This window comes from Bos indicus x Bos taurus, chromosome 12 (assembly GCF_003369695.1).
Source record: "Bos indicus x Bos taurus breed Angus x Brahman F1 hybrid chromosome 12, Bos_hybrid_MaternalHap_v2.0, whole genome shotgun sequence".
Classification (NCBI taxonomy): domain Eukaryota; kingdom Metazoa; phylum Chordata; class Mammalia; order Artiodactyla; family Bovidae; genus Bos; species Bos indicus x Bos taurus.
Genome location: NC_040087.1, coordinates 81,193,504 through 81,213,981, shown reverse-complemented (window position 1 = coordinate 81,213,981; position 20,478 = coordinate 81,193,504).

Sequence of the window (20,478 nt, the reverse complement as noted above, 5' to 3'; positions counted from 1 at the left end):
GTCCACAGGATGAAGGCAGGTGTGCCACTTTGGTTCGCTGTATGATTTTTCATTCCTGAATCAGCCTACCCTGCCTCTGCTGTTTTCACACCCTCTTCATTAAGCTCTGTCTAAATACTTCACTGTCCAAGTGTGTTATTATCAAGCAAGACTCTCTACAAATATTTCAAACCTGATTCAGTTAGTGTCTCGGCATTTCTTGGCTTGCAAAGAGCCTAATCCAGTTCCCCTTAGTTTACAAACATGGAAGGAGAGATACTGAGAAACTAAAGAAGGTTGTCCTAAATCAGAGCTTCTCGTGTCTGCTGAGACTGATCCTCTTAGTGAGGGAAGCTTGGGGCACTGAGGAGTGAAAGGAAAGAAAAGATTTGCGTCTCTTATCTACATATGGAAGTGAAAGGGTGAGTCACTCAGCCCTGTCTGACCCTTTGCCACCTCATGGACTGTAGCCTGTCAGGCTCCTCTGTCCATAGGATTTCCCAGGCAAGAATATTACAGTAGGTTGCCATTCCCTTCTTCAGGGGATCTTCTCAATCCAGGGTTCTAACCTGGGTCTCCTGCATTGCAGGAAGATTCTTTACCATCTGAGCCACAAGGGAAGCCCTATCTATGTATATCTACATATAATAGACTCAAATTTACAAGAAGAAAAGTTCAAATTCTTGAGGGAAGCTGTTTTATTTATATATATATATATATATATATATATGTTTTGTTGAGTAATTAATGTATACATAAATGGAAACCTTACCAAACATTATTCAAATATGTCCAAAATGATTTAAAAACAAGAGCTCAAAATTTCAGAATTTACTCAGAATATCCTATATATTTCTTTTTAAAAATAATTATCCTTAGTCGCTCAGTCATGTCTGACTCTTTGTGACCCCATGGAGTCTGCCTGCTGAGCTCCTCTCTGCCTGGGGATTCTCTAGGCAAGAATACTGGAGTGGATTGTCATGCCCTCCTCTAGGGGATCTTCCCAACCTGGGGATTGAATCCAGGTCTCTCCCACTGCAGGCAGATACTTTACCATCTGAGTCACCAGGAAAGCCCAAGAATACTGGAGTGGGTAACCTATCCCTTCTCCAGGAGATCTTCCTGACCCAGGAATAAAACCAGGGTTTGCTGCATTGCAGACAGATTCTTTACTATGTTAAAATTACTTACAGAGATTTAAGGTCACCTTTGAAAGTGAAAATGTTTTTCACTCATTTGTGTACAATTCTTTCCAAGCCCACCAGGCTCCTCTGTCCATGGAATTCTCCAGGCAAGAATACCAGAGTGGATTGCCATGCCCTTCTCGACCCGGGGATTAAACCAGGTCTCCTGCATTGCAGGCAGATTCCTTACCATCTGAGTCACCTGGGAAGCCCCAAGGCCACCTTTACTAATAAAAACAATTTATCATTGTGCCACTTTGAACAGGTAATTCTGCCTTACAGATATTAATAAAAGCATTTTATAAAATAGACAGCTGAAGCAAAAGGAAGAATCAATCATAGAGTTTATCAGGAGAAAAGTAGCAGATTTGAATTATTTCATTTTTAATGTACATTCAGATATTTATCCCTATAAAAAGATATTTTTGGTATCAATGATTCTGAGCTGTAGTTTGGGGTGCTTATGGCATCTCCCATTATTTCAAAGAAAAGACATCATCAAAATAATTTATTAAATGAAAATGTAATTCTCTATTACCCCCACCCCAAGTGAGCACTTAGCACACGACCCTCTGAGCTGATGGAGAGAACCACTGACAGTTACATTTCCTCCAAACCAGCGGAACCCAGAAGGGTTCCCAGTTCCAAACAGTCTAGGAGTTATTTCGTATTATATATTTTAAAAACGTTTTAAAAACACATTTTGAAAATACCTGATTGATGCCCAAAACATCAAATTGCCAAGTGATCAACTTTCAAGCAATCCACGTGAGTCTTATATTAAATCAATAATGATGACAACATGTGGAAGCTTGAATTTTGTCCTCCAAGGGATACGGTGATGATCCAACCCACAGGACCTGTGAATAAGACCTTATTTGGAAATAGGTCTTTGCAGATATAATCAAGTTCAGATTAGGGATTAGGGTGGACCCTAATCCAACAATATCTGTGTCCTTAGAAGAGAAGAGATACAGACAAGAGAGAGGTTACCCTGTGATGACGGAAGCAGAGACTGGAGGGATGGAGTGGCAATGCAAGGAAGGCCAAGGACTGGTGCTAAGAAAAGGCAGAGGGAGGTTCCACCTAGGGTCTCAGAGGGATCATGGTGCTTCTGACATCTTGATTTTGGATGTCTCTCCTCCTGAATTGTAGGCGAATGAATTTCTGTTGCTTTAAGCCAGTTTGGAGTAGTTTGTTACAGCAGCCCTGCGTGCATATATGCTTAGTCAGTCGTGTGGGACACTTTGTGACTCCATCAACTGTAGCCCTCCAGGCTCCTCTTTCTATGGGATTTCCCAGGGGAGAATACTGGAGTGGGTTGCCATTTCTTCCTCCAGGGGATCTTTCTGACCCAGGGATTGAATCTGCATCTTTTATGTTTCCTGCATTGGCAGGTGGGTTCTTTACCTGCTGAGCCATCTTGGTAGACCTTTCAGAATGCATAGAAAAATATTATGCAAATTTTTAACACCAGCAATATAACTGAGGATTCATTTGCAGTTTTTCTATCAACAGAACTCTTAATGCTATATTCAATTTATTAAGCCTTTCTCTCTTGGAGATTGGTGGCTTATATCTCCAGGTTCCAGATGAATTTTAAATTTCAACATTTCAAAATTTCAGGTGTGAAATTCCTGCCATTTGATACAACACCCCTAGAGTGGGTCCTCTGTTTCTGCTCAGCATCTTATGCTCTGAACGCCCCGCATCGTCCCGTGTACAGGGTGGTGGTTTCTTCTGAAGCTACTTGCTAATGTGGATATCCTATTCTCTCAGTGAATCAATCTCAAGAGAACAATGACATCAGCATTACAGATTGTTCTGCATTTGTTCCTCAAAGAGATATATTGAAATAGTAACCCCCAGGGCTTCAGGATGTGATCCTATTTGGAAATGGGGTCTTTGTACCTGTAATCAAGATCAAATGAGATCATCACGGTGGCCCCTAATTCAATATGACCTGTGTCTTTGTAGGAAGAGACAGGAAGAAAGCCATGTGACATGGAGCTGGAGAGAGGTTGACTGATCCAGCAGTAAGTCAAGGAACAGCAAGGGTTGCTGGCAACCACCAGAAGTCAAGAGATGTGAGACAGATTCTCCTTTAGAACCTTCCAGAAAACATAGCCAGCCAACACTTCTGGCCTTTAGAACTGTGGGAGAATACGCTTCTGCGGTCTTAAGACATCCAGTTTATGGTGCGTTGAATATCAACCTTAGTAAATGAATACATATATGAAGCATAATGAGTCTTTGACTATAACTTTTGCATTTTATTAAAAAAATAGAAAAAGTAAATTATGAAAGTCCTTGACCTTTCTATTTCGAAAAGTATGATCTTAAACATTAATTTTCGAGACCAAAAAAAAAAATGCCATTTTCAAGTGGTTAGTTCATAGAAAGCTGAACAATAATCGTTGACCTATTTGTGCAGGCAAACTGTGAAGAGTGTGAGGTTTTAGAACTTTACGGGTCACAGACAACAAGCTAGGGTGTGTAAGTCATTGGTCCTGCATGTATGCACATGCAAAACGGGAACCAGATAGTCACCAGTGTTCTGCACATTGTCTCAGCCAGATACTTCCAGCAATGTCATTTAGAGGAAACAGTTACAAACGTGGAAACAGAACATTATCTATGAACAAATGAATGTGGAAAGCCAAATTGTTTTTTGCAAAAAAGTTTATTATCATTCTTAGGGAGAAGCATTAAATTTAAGTGACTGGTGACATGCACCTTGTTTCCATTTTGCTGAACTGTTGGCTATAGCCCATGTCTTCCCAACAGTGAGCGTTTCCTCCTGGAAAGCACGGTCCTGTGGCTTGTGGCTCACATCTCCTTGTCATTCCTTCCTGCCCTCTAGAGTCTGCCCTTTCTGGTCCAAGGCACACATTACTTGTCCTTTGAATAGTCTATCTGAAGAGACAGATTCAAAGGATTCGGAATTTAGGATCTCTTCTCAATAACAGGGTCTTCCCATCCTTTAAAATAATGCTGCCTGTAGCTAATGCTCCCTTTCAGCTCCGAGTTTCATTGAGGAGAATGAACAGGGCTTTTGTTTCTATCTTCAGCACTCAGGACTGCACTGGGCACTTGGTTGACAATGAGACCAAAGTTTGGGCCAATGAATGTGTCCACTGCAATAATTACAGGTAAGTGAAGGGGTGCTGGGGGTTTTAATGAAGCTCTTTTTCTTCCTTTATTTCTGATTACCTTCCCTTATTCCCTAATTCCCCACTTTCTTGATCAATCAGTTGCACAGTACTTGCTGAACCCAATGAATTAGAATTATTGACTGAATTTTGGTCTGCATGCTTGCATGCAAGCTCAACTGTATCCAACTCGAGTGATCCCCATGGACTGCAGCCCACCGGGCTCCTTTGTCCATGGGATTTCCTGGGCAAGAATACTGGAATGGGTTACCATTTCAGTGATCTCCAAAGAAGATTTAGCTTCGGACCAGAGACCAGGCTTGACCATTCAGGGATCTTGTGTGGCAAAAGTTTTATTACAGGGAAAAGGGAGAGAGAAAGCTTCTGACATAGACATCAGAAGGAAGTGGAGAGTGCCCCACTAGTCTTAGCAAAAGAGCTATATACTTTTAAAATTCAGTTCAGTTCAGTTCGATCCCTCAGTCGTGTCCAACTCTTTGTGACCCCATGGACTGTAGCCTACCAGGCTTCTCAGTCTATGGGATTTTCCAGACAAGAATACTGGAGTAGGTTGCCATTTCCTTCTCCAAGAGATCTTCCTAACCCAGGAACTGAACCTGGGTCTCCCTCATTGTAGGCAGATGCTTTACCGTCCGAGCCACCAGGGAAGTCTGCTAGCATGTGAGATGAGTGCAACTGTGCAGTAGTTTGAGCATTCTTTGGCATTGCCTTTCTTAGGGATTGGAATGAAAACTGACCTTTTCCAGTCCTGTGGCCACTGTGGAATTTTCCAAATTTGCTGACATATTGAGAGCCATGATTGCAGCCATGAAATTAAAAGATGCTTATTCCTTGGAAGGAAAGTTATGACCAACCTAGACAGCATATTGAAAAGCAGAGACATTACTTTGTCAAAAAAGGTTTGTCTAGTCAAGGCTATGGTTTTTCCAGTGGTCATGTATGGATGTGAGAGTTGGACTATAAAGAAAGCTGAGCACCGAAGAATTGATGCTTTTGAACTGTGGTGTTGGAGAAGACTCTTGAGAGTCCCTTGGACTGCAAGGAGATCCAACCAGCCCATCCTAAAGGAGATCAGTCCTGGGTGTTCATTGGAAGGACTGATGCTGAAACTTCAATACTTTGTCCACTTGATCCAAAGAGCGGACTCATTGGAAAAGACCCTGATTCTGGCAAAGATTGAGGGCAGGAGGAGAAGGGGACAACAGAGGATGAGATGGTTGGATGGCATCACCAACTCAATGGACATGGGTTTGGGTGAACTCCGGGAGTTGGTGATGGACAGGGAGGCCTGGTGTGTTGCGGTTCATGGGGTCGCAAAGAGTCGGACACAACTGAGCAGCTGAACTGAACTGAACTGAGAGCAGCACATTCACAGCATCATCTTTTAGGATTTGAAACAGTTCAACTGGAATTCCATCACCTCTACTAGCTTTGTTCATAGTGATATGTCCTAAGGTCCACTTGATTTCACATTCCAGGATGTTTGGGTCTAGGTTGGTGATCACATCATTGTTTTATCAGAACTCTCCACTGTGACCCGTCTGTCTTGGGTGGCCATACAGGGCATGGCTCATAGTTTCATTGTTTTATGACAAGGCTGTGGTCTATGTGATCAGTTTGATTAGTTTTCTGTGATTGTGGCTTTCATTTTGTATGCTCTCAGACAGATAAGAGGGCTTCCCTGGTGGCTCAGAAGGTAAAGCGTCTGCATGCAATGTGGGAGACCTGGGTTCCATCCCTGGGTTGGGAGGATCCCCTGGAGAAGGAAATGGCAACCCACTCCAGTATTCTTGCCTGGAAAATTCCATGGACTGAGGAGCCTGGTAGGCTACAGTCCATGGGGTCACAAAGAGTCAGACAGGACTGAAGGACTTCACTTTTTCTGACAGATAAGGATAGAAGGCTTATGGAATCTTCCTGATGGGAGAGACTGACTGTGGGGGAAACTGGGTCTTGTTCTGTTGGGCGGGGCCATGCTCAGTAAATCTTTAATCCAATTTTCTCTTGATGGGTGGGGCTGTGTTCCCTCCCTGTTGTTTGACCCGAGGCCAAAGTATGATGGAGGTAATGAAGGGAACAGCAATGGTTTAAATACAAACTTCTAATTCTCAAGTCCTGCTCTCCACCACTGCTCATCTCAATACTACTGAACATAGGAAATATATATATATATATATATATATATATATATATATATATTTAGGATGGACTGGTTTCATCTCCTTGCTGTCCAAGGGACTCTCAAGACTCTTCAGTGCCACAGTTCAGAAGCTTATCAATTCTTTGGTGCTCAGCCTTTTTTATGGTAAATGCCTGTAATTCATTTGTGCAGATAAAGAAAGCTGACACCAGAGAGAGCAAGTGAAATGCCCCAAAGATGGTCTAGGCTTTATGGTTCATGACTAAGATTTTTTAGGAGCTAGTAGGGTTCTGGCTGTGTTTCAATGAAATGGCAAAAATACAGTGTGTTCTTTGCTGGAGAGAACACATTTCCCTATGAGAGGGGAGGATAACTAAGCACAGTGTTCCATTTTGTTTTGTCCAGGGTTCTAACAGACGGGATTGTTGATACCCTGGGGCCCCAGAGGGCCTAAAGTCTTCTCAGGACACAGCAATTAGGCAGGATGAAGGTGAAAACTGCACTTTCAATGGAGGGCCAGGTTTAGCAAATAAGAATACAGGCTGTGCAGCTAAATTGGAATGTCACATAAACAAAGAATCCTTGTTTTTAGGATAAGTATATTCTAACATTGCAAGAGGCATACTTAACCTAAAAAAATAATCCAAAGTTTATCATAAACCCAACTTTAACTGGCATTCTGTACTTTATCTGTCTACCCTAGTTGTAGATAAACAAGAAGCCTGTCAATTTAACTTATAGACGTGACAGAGATTTTCATATCTAGCTTATACTGAGCTCCTCACCTTTAATGCTGTTGTTGTTCAGTCACTAAGTCAAGTCTGACTCTGCGACCCTATGAACTGCAGCGTGCCAGACTTCCCTGTCCATCACTATCTCCCAGAGTTTGCTCAAACTCAATAATAAAACTCACCTTGAATAATCTTTTAATTAAAAAAAAATTACTCTGTGTGTTCCTATAGCAAGGGTCTGCTAAAAGCTTGTGGATATATGAAGGGAGAACTGGATAAACTATGTTTTTAATTGAAAAGTAAGGCTTACTTAAGGTATTTTTAAAAAATACTAAAATTTATCCTCAATCGAAAGCAAAAATATCTGATTTACCAAGATATTATTATATATCATCACTCAGATGAAGCACTGGGGAGAGATACAACTGAATAAGTTTTAGATTCTTTTCCATCCCAGAGACGTTAAAAAGCAGCTAGAGGTACAGTCTCTTAGTCACTTTCAAGAATATTGCCTAAATGCCTCTTCCATAGATCTGGGTTCATAATTTTCTTTTTGAAGTTATATCTCACTTCCTCTTTCACTTCTGGACAAGTAAATTACAGGGGCTTCCGAGGTGGCTCAAGTGGTAAAGAATCCAACTCCAATGCAATTGACATAGGAGACACTGGTTCATTCCCTGGGTTGAGAAGATTCCCTGGAGGAGGAAATGGCAACCCATTCCAATAATTCCCAATGTCCAAGGGAAATCCCATGGACAGAGGAGCCTGGCATTCTACAGTCCATGGGATCACATAGAGTTGGACATGACTGAGCAACGAGCACTTGCAAGGCTTTTGAGCTTCCTTGGTGGCTCAGATGGTAAAGAGTAAGCCTGCAATGTAGGAGACCCAGTTTGATCCCTGGGTCAGGAAGAATCCCTGGAGAAGGAAATGGTAACCCACTCCAGTATTCTTGCCTGGACAGAATTTGTCCTGGACAAAACTCCATGGACAGAGGGAGCCTGGTGGGCTACAATCCATGGGGTCAGACATGGCTGAGTGGCTAACACTTTCAGTAAAGGTTAGGCGATTTGTCTGAGATGACACTTTGAGTCACCCCTTAAAAAGTGACACCAGAGCCCACAGCTTTCAGTTTTCAATTCCTGTTTCACTCAGAGGCAGTCTTAACCTGGCTTTAAAACTCATGTTGTTTCTGAAAAAAAAAAAATAATAATAATAATAATATCTCACATTCCTGAATGTCCCTGGTGGACTAGTGGTTGGGAGTCCACCTGCCAATGCAGGGGATACGGGTTTGATCTCTGGTCCAGGAAGATCCCACATGTTGCAGAGCAAGTTAGCCCTGTGAGGTACAAGGACTGAGCCTATATGCTACAACTGTTAAAGCCCATGAGGCTAGAGCCCACACTCTCTACCCAGAGAGGCCTCCACAGTGAGAAACCCGTGCACCACAGCTAGAGAGTAGCCTTGTTTGTTGCAACTAGAGAAAGACCTCACACAGCACTGAAGACCCAGCCCAGCCACCCCCACCAAAAAAATCCCCTTATGTTCCTAATGACTGTAGCATCATCAGTGATGGTAGACACAAACTCTAGATGCAGAACATAGACGCAACTGGAGGTAACACAGGGCTAACACATGGGGCTAACACATAGCCCTATGTGTTAACACAGGGCTATGCCAGAATGCTCCTTGGAAGCTTCCTGGAGGAATCAGTTGCCCCAGAAAGCTACAAATTCACCTCTTTATGAAACAACATACCAGTTCCAATCCCTAGAAGCCAAATGAAAGAAAAAGAGCCTGGTGTTTTTAGAATATGCCCTTACTACTGTTGTTTAGTAGCTAAGTTGTGTCCAAATTCTTGTCACCCCATGGACTGTAGCACACCAGGTTCATCTGTCTACGTAATTTTCCAGGCAAGAATACTGGAGTGGGTTGCCATTTCCTCTTCCAGGGAAGGAGATCCCTCCAGGGGAGCTTCCCGAGCCAAGGATTGAACCCATGTCCCCCAGCGTCTCCTGCATCGGCAGGCAGATTCTTTACCACTGAGTCACCTTAGAATACACTACTGGAAGAGAAATGTTTGCTTGGAAAATTGACCTTTTAAATATTCACTTGTCTAAGAACTCTACTTTCAAGAGAAACTCAAAGTTGAATGGGCCAATATGAATAAAACTTTTATCTTCCTTTTCTTTTTCTGTGCATGCCCACATTTTCTTCTACAGGAAATAGATTGCACAATACTGCCAATCACTACTTTAAAATAATTTTAGAACAATTTTGGTATTTTATTCAGTATGAGTACTTTCAACATAAAATCTATGAGTCTTTTTTTTTCCCGTAGTAAAAAAGTTACCATTGTTCTACCATGTACCTGTCTCTTTCATAGCCTCCAAAAAGCATCCATTCCAGGCCATGGGGAGAGATCACCTGTCTGTTTTCCTTGCTTCTCAGGAGGATCACTCATGTCAAAGGAAGTAGGCAAATCACTATTTTGAAGGCTTCCTTCTGCCTTTGCCTCCTGAGATCACACACAGGAATTTTACACCAATCAGTCTGAAGTGCAAATGGGGCTGTGTGCTAATGTGCTGCTGCTGCTGCTAAGTCGCTTCTGTCGTGTCTGACTCTGTGCGACCCCAGAGATGGCAGGCCACCAGGCTCCCCTGTCCCTGGCATTCTCCAGGCAAGAACACTGGAGTGGGTTGCCATTTCCTTCTCCAATGCAGGAAAGTGAAAAGTGAAAGTGAAGTCGCTCAGTTGTGTCTGACTCTTTGCTAATGTGCTAGTGTTAAATAAAAGGAGGAGAAAAAAGAAAGTACATTATATTCCTCTCCCATATGTTACCTGGATTTTCTCTGCATTTATTGTTGATGTCCTACAATTATCATTGGTTGTAAGTATTATAGTATGTTGGGTAGCAGTAGAATACTTTGAGACATCATTATGAATTCAGATGCTCCTTTTCTGTCAATCTGAGACTCTTAAGTCTTTCTGCTTTATCATAATAAAGAGGCTTATATATCTTTATATATATAAAGAGAATTTTAGAATTTCTACATTTTCAATGCACTATGTATTATGGAAAAAAATTAAGTTGGTCTTTTTAATTTAATTTAATGAATTAGAAAACATAATAGGAAAACAAAAATAATAGAAATAAAATAATAACACTAAGAAGAAAGAATATGAAGAAAAAATAATAGATGTCTGGTGAAATATCTTTTATTTCTTTTTTCCCTTTTAAAAAATGGATTTCTCTCAGATTACATAAAAGAATAAATTATATAACCACGTACTTTTATAGCTCAAATTCTAATAACTGGGGGCCCAATTAACCTAGGAAGAATATCCACAGAATCTATAAAATCCAAAAGTACCTAATAGTTACTTGTGGTGAACTTTTCAAATTGATATTTAGAAATATGATGTTAAATGTTGTTTGTTATGTTAATATTTAAATGAGTAAAGAGTTTCTGGTTTTTGAAAGTTTTACAGAGTATCCTTTGATCTTGATGAAGTCTGCCAAATAATTCTCTATGGTTCCTTAAGAACCAATTTATATGTTGTATTTTTATTCAAAAAGCCTTTATATTGCAGTGAGGACTTTGGATCGATTTTGCCAAGAGCTATGTGTCAAAGATCAGTTCTTTTATTAGTCTGATATGAATAAAGGTTATAATTAAAATCAAATGTGATTGATTTATGTGTGTGACTTTCATTAATTTATAATAGTCTTTGGGTTTCATGTAACATAAGAGAAGTCTGTTGAAAGATGACAAAGAAAATTATATATTTTTTCTCGACTACATTTATACCTATTAGAGTTCTGAACAACAGTAAGTCTATCTTGGCCAGTGAATAACGCAAAGCGTAAAACTCCAGAATTCACTCAACCAAAGTCGTAGAAAAAAATTGCCCACTAAAGTCTAGTTTGGTAGCTTTTCTAAAAGTCCAGATCTATTTCAAGGTAGGAAAACTAAAATACATACAAAATAAAACTAAAAATGTTCACATTAAGTCAATAGCATTTCGTTAACTTACACTGCATGAAAATAAAAATAACAGAGTCAAGGAATAGAAAGAATTAATAAGAGAATAATCAGAACCAAAGCCTTCAGCTTTGTAAGGCTACTGCAATTAACTCAAAGCCTCAATCGTAGCTTCCTACTAGCCAGAGCAAACACAGAAAAGCAGACGTTCCATATGCTCCTTTTCTAGTAAAAAGAAGTATGTTAATTAGACCGTTGAGCAACTTTTTGTCTAATCCGAGTTTTCTCACATGTGTTTTTTTTTTTTTTTTTTTGTGGAATATTGAATGTCATGGGGAAACCTGTCTTTAAAGACAGCTTTACCAAAATGAAAAAAACACACACACACACACAAAATGATGTTCCACCTATGGCTATAACTCATAGCTATCTTTTTGAAAAGCTTCTAGCAGACATTGTTTGGCTTCATGAAGGCGTGACGGTACTTTATCTGCTCAACTGTCAGCACCTAAGAGAGTGATCGGTGTCTTCAGGCACCTGTGAAGCGAAGCCTCTGTGCTGTAATCATTGATGAGGACATGCGCTCTGAATCAGACTACCTGAATTCAACCCCAACTCTGCTCCTGCATGACCGGGGCAGGGCAGGGTATTAACCAGTATCTTCCTACGAGGAGTAAATTGCTTAGAGCCTGTCTGATGCATATGAAGTGCATTAAGACAAGTTAGACATTATTATTTTTATCTGTTAGCATTATTATCAGCATGTGCATTCAAAACCAGAGATATTCTGTGTCTGCAAAAGCATGCTAGTAAAAAAGAATCTGTGACCAAGTAGACAGCTCTTTTTTTGTTCCCTTCCACATCTGGTAATCACAGTGTTTTGAACAATCAGGTTCTATTGCTTCAAAGACACGATTGAAAAAGGTTTTCACTGGGAAATCAACATTCGTAATGCCTGTCACATCTTAGACTACTCTTTGAATGGAATGTAAAATATACATAAAAGGAAAAGAAGCTGTATGTAAGTATACAGTGGTGTACACTTTAAGTGCAAAATGGAATATGCACGGTGTAGTCAGTGGGGAGGAATAAGAAGTTTCTTGTAGCTGGTCCATCGTGTCACCGGCTGAGAGGTCAAATGAGAGCTGTGAAGTATGGGATTATAACACATCGGTTCTCTCTTTCCTGTTTGCCCAGAGACGTCCATGGGTTTGACTCATCACCTAGAACATGGAAATATTGGGGCCACAGAAAAATTCCCCTGCCTACCAAAATCAGCTTAAAATCCATCTGCTTATGATGTACAAAATGATCTTGGGCAAAATGCTCAACCTCTTTGGATATCCATCAGCTCGCCTGCGTTTGAGGTTAGAACACCTGGTCTCTCTGACTCAGAGGTGTGCCGTGTTGATCAAGTGGGACCCACAACAGTGCAGTGGGTTGACCCTGGATTGAACAACGGGATACAGTGAAGACATCTCGGCCCAGCCACTGAGACTGGTTACTAGCTGGGTGAGATTACCCATTTAGCCCCTCTTGAGAGTGAGCTGTTTTTTGTGACAGGTTGGCATCTTGTTCATCCCATAGGGACACATTGCTATACTCACTGATTTTTTCAACATATATATTAATTGAATGCCTATTCATGTGCAAGGTACTGGTTTATATGCTTAAATAATAACCTACTGTATTCAGTTCAGCTCAGTTCACTTACTCAGTTGTGTCTGACTCTTTGCGACCCCAGGGACTGCAGCACGCCAGGCTTCCCTGTCCTTCACCATCTCCCAGAACTTGCTCAAACTCATGTCCATCGAGTCGGTGATGCTGTCCGACCATCTCATCCTCTGTCTTCCCCTTCTCCTCCCGCCTTCAATCTTTCCAAGCATCAGGGTCTTTTCAAATGAGTCAGCTCTTTTCATCAGGTGGCTAAAGTATTGGAGCTTCAACTTCAGCATCAGCCTTTCCCATGAATATTCAGGGTTGGTTTCCTTTAGGATGGACTGCTTGGATCTCCTTGCAGTCCAAGGGACTCCCAAGAGTGTTCTCCAACACCACAGTTTAAAAGCATCAATTCTTCTGCACTCAGCTTTCTTTATGGTCCAACTCTCACATCCACACAAGACTACTGGAAAAACCGTAGCCTTGACTAGACGGACCTTTGTCATGTTTTGTTTTTATCTACTGTATTAGAAAAAATTAAGGGACTTGCCTGGTGGTCCAGCAGTTAAGACTCTGAACTTTCAATGAAAGGGGTACAGGTTTGATCCCTGGTTGGGGAACTAAGATCCCACGTGCTATGTTGCCAAAAATTAATAAATTTCTTACTTTAAAAAAAAAAAAGATGTTGAAATTAAGACATTTATCATCATTGTCAATTGTAATATACATCCCACTATGCCTCTATTTTCACATGGATTATCTCATTTCTATCTATATCACAGTACCAGGATCTCCATATTACAGATGGGGAACTCAAGACTCCAAGAGCTTAGGTAACATGCACAATTTCAGACTATCAGAAATGGTTTGCCTTAGTTATTGTGAAATATCGCCTGAGTTATTAACAGTATTGTTCCTCATATTCACAGTTTAAAGGTTTTGGGGATCCCAAGAGGCCCATGTGTGTAGATGGGAATATCCAGGCATGTGGACCCCACTTCTGTTTTATATAATTATGTGAACAGATGGGGGAGGCTAATGACTTTTAGTCCCAGTTGTGTTAAACAAGATTAAAGATGCCAACAAGGGCTAAGGATCTGCGTTGACGACTGCCTCTCTCTACCCAGATCCCACGTCACCCTGCCTCTTAGTGCTGCTATTGTTCTTCTCGTCTGTACTGCAGATTGTGTGTGTTATACGTGAAGGTGCGTGCGTCCCTGTCTGGTTTGGCCAATGATATCTCAGACCTTGAGGTCTGCTCCTCCAGTGTTTGGGTTTTCTCTTTACAGATGTCTATACTGACTATAGCGTTTGGATTTGCAGTTTCATCACTGTTTCAGGGCCAGCTACTTAATTAACTGTTGGGGGACCATCTGGGCTGTTCATTGTTTCACCTGGCATTTTCTCTAACTCACCTTGGAATTGTACGTTTAGACATATGTGTCTATTTATGAACAATGGTTTTGATAAACCGAAAGATCTGTGCACGGACTTTCCTAGTGTCTCAGGAGTAAAGAATCCTCCTGCCATGCAAGAAACACAGGTTCGCTCCCTCAGTGAGGAAGATTCCCTGGAGAAAGAAATGGCAATTCACTCTAGTGTTCTTGCCTGGAGAATCCCATGGACAGAAGGGACTGGTGAGCTTTAGTCCATGGGGTTGCACAGAGTCAGCCATGACTCAGCAGCTACACCACCACCACCAAGATCTATGCATGAGCCATTAGAAGCTTGTAGGGAAAAAATAGCTACACTTGATTAGTTGAGAACTGAGAAAGCTAAAAATGCGTGCATCAGTCTAACTTGGAAGTGTTCTGTTTGTTGTGTAATTTTTCTACACAGATTTTGGAGCACAGAACCACTTTTAGCATCCCTCATCTCATATTGCTCTGTGATTCAGCCTTATTGCTGTGTTCAAGTTCTGGCAATTTAACAGAATAAGAGATAGGGCCATGTTGCATATATGTTAATTACGTTTCCAATATTAGAAAAAAAGATGTTCATGGAAAACATATTGTTTCAGATATGTTTTCCTTACGTTGGCTGAATGACGTATTCCATTACACACCAAGGGTTCTCTGTAACACAGTCATATCCGCAGTCTGCCTGCTATCGCCATCACTGTGTGGAGAATATACGTAATGCGTTTCCTTATGAATAAGTCTTCAGTCTGTTCGCTCAGTGAGCTAGTCGTTGAGATTTAACTGTCTTAAATAAGCACATATCTAACAAATTAAAAACAAATATATGTGTGTGTGTACACACACATACACTCACACACACATTAAGTACTCTAGATTAAGGTATACTAGAGGGTCACGTCTGTTTGCATGAGTGGACTTAAGGAATTGTAAATGAGAAATAATATAAGTTTTTATTTTTCCTGTGCAAACGCTCTTGGATATACTACTGTATAAGTAATTTGTTTTGTAATTTCTTGGAGCTGGAAAATGTAAGAAATTCTTTCTAATAAACACAGACCATGACACTTTTTTGGGGGTGGGGAGGGAGTGAAAGAACTATAAACGCAATCTGTAAAATGTAATATAATTTAGAATGACTCAAACATATTCATATTGGTGTTGAAAGATCTTTAAAGATAGACAAAATATAACAGAACATAATCATATATGTATAAAATTAATATTCGAAGTTCTATATTATTTTTGTCACTTTTTTCAGAAAAATAAGACTTCTTACTTTCTCTAATCTTGATACTATATAACTCTGGAAATCACTGAGGACATAAACAGTGTTGTTGCAACAACCCAAATAGTCATATACATAAAAGTACTTAACCATAAAGCATCCCTTTGGACATGTTCTAGTTCAGCTGGAAAAAAAGGACAATTGAAAAAGCAATAGGATGGCAAAGACGATGATGATAATGACAATGATGCGATAAAAGCAACAACAGAAATAAGAGGTATCATCCTAAAATAAATTTAGTCCTTAGGAAACTGCCTTTGACCCTAAAGACAGCTATTATCTGAAAAGCTTTTCTTTTTTAAAGAATGAAAGCCCTGCCTTTTTTTTTTTTTTCTTTTCTAAGCCCTTTAGCCTGCTTCAACTTTGCTGACCGGATTTCTAGGTTTTAATAAGTACACAGCCAATTAGCCACAATTCTGAGTAATTGTGACAGAAGGTTTTTGTTTGTTTGTTTGTTTTTTAAGACAAGTTTTTGATCAACCTGATAAAGGGCAAATTGCTTCCCTGACCACTTTGGGGACCTTCGGGTTCCAGCTCTCTCCCCCACATACATGAGTTTGTACTCCAAGTCCTTTTATTTATTATCGTCAGGGTTTTTCCAAACAAATTGTCAGCAATCCTCCCTAAGCTATCTCTAGGCTTCTTAGAATCTAGGAATTCTAAACTGTATGTTACAGAACAGGATCGTTACACTGTAATTCTAAGGGAGGAGGATAGTGAAAAACACCATGCAGTGTCTTCTTATGGTGAACATGAGGGCATTTCTTTAAGGAGTATTACCAAAAGACAACATTTTTTAGCCTTTTTTTCCTCACCAAATCATTTTCAGAAAATAAATCTAAAATAATGGTAAATATTTAAACAGTTTGAAGCTTTACTTTTCTTGGATTTTCTTTTCCTTAGTAAACCCTCCCTTTAAAAAAAAAAGATTTTTTTTTTTCTTTTTTCCTTTGCTTAAATTGTTGGGGAAAGGAAGAATGGAAAGAATGGTAGACATATCAGAAAAGGCAATTTAAGAGTTTGCATTCCCTGAGATGGGCACTGGAGGAAGGAAGGACAGGGGACAGGGGAGTCACCAAGGACTTTACTCTGAGGTCAGTCAGGCATGGATTTGAATTCTGGCTCTGTTGCTCATTCATCAGATGGCCTCAGGTCATTGAATTAATTTCTGAGTTCCTTGGTCCTTAAATGACAGAAAATATACTTCTCCCACAGAGGTGTCATGAGATTATTTGTTTTGCTGGGTTTGCGTTTTTTTGATTTTCTGCTATGTATCCTATAAACTCACTACTGATCTTGGTGACTCCCACATCGTGACTCAAGGTGACAAACAGAGGATGATTTATTGATGGAATGAGCAATAAAACTTGTGGTAAAAATCGTTAAAGCAATGTGGTGGTGGTCATCGTGTCCTACTCTTGCAATGCCATGAACTGCAGTCCACCAGGCTCCTCTGCCCATGGGATTTCCCAGGCAAGGGTACTGGAGGGGGTTGCCATTTTCTTCTCCAGGGGATCTTCCCGACCCAGGGATCGAACCTGTGTCTCCTGCACTGCAGGCAGATTCTTTACTGACAGAGCTACCAATGACCAGATTTTATTCAGTGGCTTCTAGATGTACCCCAGGGAGAGAATCAGAATTGGAGCTGTTATCCATCAGCCCCAGTTTGATTTGTAAAACAAGCAGCAAGGATGGAGAATCAACCTCCTAAAGTTCCAGGTGGAACCATCGTTGTTATAGTGTGCTAATGCCCTTATTATAAAAAATAGTATCTATGGTTCATTGTAAAGCTCCCTGTCTTAACAGAAGAAAATTTAAAATGTACAGGAATGGTCGTGTTCCAAATCCAATCTCTGGGAGAAACGACAGTACGAAATAAATTCTAAAGGAGAAACATTTTAATGAGTCAAGGCTAAGAACACTGATGGCTACAGAGCTAAATAGTGAGAACTGAAAATTAAGCAACAAATAGAAACCCAAAGCTTTTTTGTCCACGTGGTAGGTCAACTCTGTTCTTTTTCCTGGATCTTTTCTTATCCTCTTGGTTCCTTATCTTGAATTGCTTTGTACGCTCTTCTGTCTTGTGGCTATCCATACGCACGGTGAACTCAAAGGATGGCGGTCTCTTCCCTCAGAGTTTGTTTGTCTCACTGTAGTTTAGGCACAAGCTATGCCCGATTCTGTTATGACCCCCATGGACTGTAGCCTGCCAGGCTCCTCTGTCCTTGGGATTTTCCAGGCAAGAATACTGGAATGGGTTGCCATATCCTTCTCCAGAGGATTTTCCAGACCCAGGGATTGAACTTGCATCTCCTGCATTGGAAGGTGGATTCTTTACCACTGGGCCACGAAGGAGTTGCTTCCTAGTATTTTTGCATTTATCCATCAGAAGGATAAGTGGGTTCCAAGGTAACAGCCAGAAGGATGGAGCTTTGAGGCTTGTTCTTTTTGCACCAATTTTGGTTCATTAGGGGCTGATATTTTGAAATTATAAAAATGCTTCTCCAGCCAAGCTGGAGATATGTGACAAAGTTGCCAGTGTCTCCAAAGTCACATGATCAATGTGCTACATCTTCCTGGAAGATTTGGAGGTGGGAAAATCCATTTATAGCAAAATAAATTTGGGCACATTATAGTAGAATATTTGAAATCGCATACATTTTTAGGATAAAAACAAGGCTTTAAGAAAATGTTGTGTTCAGTGACATGCATTAAGATCTGACTCTGGTGGGTGGTGATGGTGGGCGTGGGTACAGAGAGGGGATGAAGGAAATGCTTGAAAGTCAATGTCACGTGTTAATAAATGGTGCATATTTGTCTATAGTATACACAGCCTTTAAACTATTTCTATTGGTCACCAAAGACATTGTCATTGCCAAGGCAGAAATATTCATCCTGGTTATCATCATCATGACTAAAATTATGTATGCAGTGGAAGTGATACTTTGCAAGTCAAGGAACAAATACAGATTTTTTTGTTTTTTTTAATGATTCATGTTTTGATGCTCAATTTCAAGATTAAAAGAAAAAAATTCTGGGTTGGTTGCTTTATCTTGGCTAAAGAACATCCTTCAGTCAAATATTTCTTTTATTGTTGTTGTTCAGTTGCTAAGTGAAGTGAAGTCGCTCAGTCGTATCTGACTCTTAGCGACCCCATGGACTGTAGCCTACCAGGCTCCTCTGTCTATGGGATTTTCCAGGCAAGAATACTGGAGTGGGTTGCCGTTTCCTTCTCCAGGAGATCTTCCCATCCCAGGGATTGAACCCGGATCTCTTGCATTATAAGCAGACGCTTTACCGTCTGAGCCACCAGGGTCTTTTGTTCAGTTGCTAAGTCATGTCTAACTCTTTGCCACCCCATGGACTGCAACATGCGAAGCTTCCCCATCTTTCACTGTTAGAGTTTGCTCAAACTCGTGTCGTAGAGTCGGTGATGCCATCCAACCATCTCGTCCTTTGTCTCTCCCTTCTCCTCCTGCCCTCAATCTTTCCCAGCATCGGGGTCTTTTCCAATGAGTCGACTCTTTGCATCATGTGGTGAAAGGATGCTTTCAGGTGACTGGTTGCTTTATCTTGGCTAAAAACACTTTCAAATATTTATTTTAGGAGACCTTTAAAGGTACATACAGGTCTTCCCAGGTGGCACTAGTGGTAAAGAACCTGCCTGCCAATGCAGGAGACATAAGAGACTGGGTTGGATCCCTGGGTTAGGAAGATCTCTGGGAAGAGGGCATGGCAACGCACTCCAGTATTCTTGCCTGGAGAATCCCATCCCATGGACAGAGGAAGGAGCCTGGTGGGCTACAGTCCATAGGGTTGCAGAGATTCAGACACAACTGAGTGACTTCACGTGCAGGCACAAAAAGGCACATGTGAAAGTGTGTGTTTTTGTATAGCTAGAAGTTTTTCCTAAGAAAATCAGTTCTTACTCCTTTGCAATTCATTCTCTCATGGAGTGATAGCACATTCATGGATATCTAGGACTAATAAACAATGGAATTACAGTGTTTATAGCAATTTGCTGTTCATGTGGTAGATGCATAACTGTTTGAATGCTATTGTTTGTTTTCACCTACTGATACTTCTTCACAAAAATTTTAGCGAAACTTGTGGAAATGGAATGTCATTTAGTTAGGAGAATGTCATTGGACAAACAGATGCCTGAATTGCATTTCTCTACTTTTGCAGTTTTTATAATGCCATAAATGTTTACACATGCATTAGGTACAGGAAATTCTCCAAAGGTTAAGAATTCGTTTAGGCTGATCTAATTGGTTTATTGGCTTGGCTACAAGCGCTTTGGAGAAATACATGTGGAACATCTTAATGATATCTATTTTTATGAAGTCTCAAGTGCAATGGAGGCAGTAGTAAGTGGTCTGACTAATGCCCCGCTAAGCTAAACAACCACAAATGTACAAACGTTGCTCTCTGTTAAGTACATTGTGTGTGTGACGAATTGATGTGTGTCTCTTACAACTAAGCAGCTCCGTCTAGGCTTTTTTTCACCTCTTTTATTGCGTTAATTGCCACCTAATGTCTCCTGAGTCTCTTTTGCTCATTTCATCTGCCTTCCCCAAACACCATTCCATCGTGTCATGCCTTAATCCTAGAAACTATGTGAACCTCTGTTCTCTCTAATTTCAATACATTTTCAACTTGTAAAATGTTCATTGTTTTAATATATTTATCAGTTAAGTTCCTATGTGTCATTCTACAGTTAAAAATGGTGGGCTCATTTTCTTTTCACTTTAGCTAAGACCCTAGGCCTTATTTAAAGTTAATGAATGCAAAATTGACAGATATGGGGTCTTCCTAAATAGATATAAGATCTCTAAATTTACAAGAATTGTACAATTCAACCATGGATTTTTTGAAATTTATTTTATGGAAGTATAGTTGATTTACAATATTGTG